The sequence below is a fragment of the Pygoscelis adeliae genome, unplaced genomic scaffold (genome assembly GCF_000699105.1).
Source record: "Pygoscelis adeliae isolate BGI_AS28 unplaced genomic scaffold, ASM69910v1 Scaffold150, whole genome shotgun sequence".
In the NCBI taxonomy this organism is placed as follows: Eukaryota; Metazoa; Chordata; class Aves; order Sphenisciformes; family Spheniscidae; genus Pygoscelis; species Pygoscelis adeliae.
Window position 1 is genome coordinate 20,100 of NW_008823872.1, and position 1,206 is coordinate 21,305.

Below are 1,206 nucleotides of genomic sequence, written 5' to 3' on the forward strand. Positions count from 1 at the left end.
ATTTAAAATGACTATTATTGTCATGTTCTTATCGTTCCTGCGTAATTTACATACTGGAAGCCAATACTAGAACTATTTTGGTGAGTTTTAACGTTTTATTAGATATGTCTTGTTTGTATTGCTTCTCCTTGGGTAAAGACATGGAATCCAAGTGGACAGAACTCAGAAGTATGAATCATATTTAATAAATTTTAAGTACAAATACAATTCAAATAGAAAAGCTGTCTAAAAATTAAAATGTTTTGGAGTCCAGTGTTGCAGTATCTCCTACAGTCAAGAAGCACGTATGAGGATGTTGCATTAAAATTTAGATATTTCATCTGTTTGTCAATGTAACATGGCAATTTACAGTACTGATAATTCTCAGAAAATTTAATCTCTTATTGCTGGATGGAGGTTTTCTTGTTGTTTCATTTGGGTTTTCTCCATTAAAATTAAATTACTTTATTTTCATTACTGCTGACTGGAGGGTGAACTGTAAGTTTGGAATATGATGGAGGGATTGAGCTGCTAGCCCTGGTACAGACTGGGTAATCAAGGTTTATGTTAAATTTGCATCTAAATCTTTATTTAGGTTGTATTTGTAACACTTATATCCCCATTGCAAAGGCAGGAGGCTTAGTGTTTATGGTTAGAGGATGTGTTTGCTATCAGTTTTGACCTCATGAAGCATGTAGTGATGTGCTTAATGTGACATGATGGTATGAGATTATATGTGATAATGCATGTAGATTTTGAACTTTGCATTCTAGGATTACTTTTGCTTGCTTGAAAATTTTATCTTTGTTAAGGTTGGTAGGGGGGAAACCTATGAAATGCTGTTCTTTCCTTACGCTTTTGAATTAAAGTAATTGTTCAGTTTCTCTTTGTGTGTAGGCTAAAAAAAGACTGAAAAAAACAGTAGCAACATACTAAGTGTGAGCTTATTGAGCATAGTGCAGTTGTCCTATTTGATGCATTAAGTTTACTGTAGTTTTTCTTCCCTTAGATTAAACGCAGATTTCAAACGTGGTTATAAGCCACGACCCACTTTGGAACTCTGATCACATCATGACTAAATATTTAATTTAATCATAGCTTTTGCTTCCAGTCAGTACACAGATATTTCTTTTCCTTTGGGGGTAATATAAAAGCCAGACTGCAATGGCTGCTAGAGATTGTGCACGTTGTAAGGAGTGTTCCCTGCAGTAATGAGTTTATGCATTG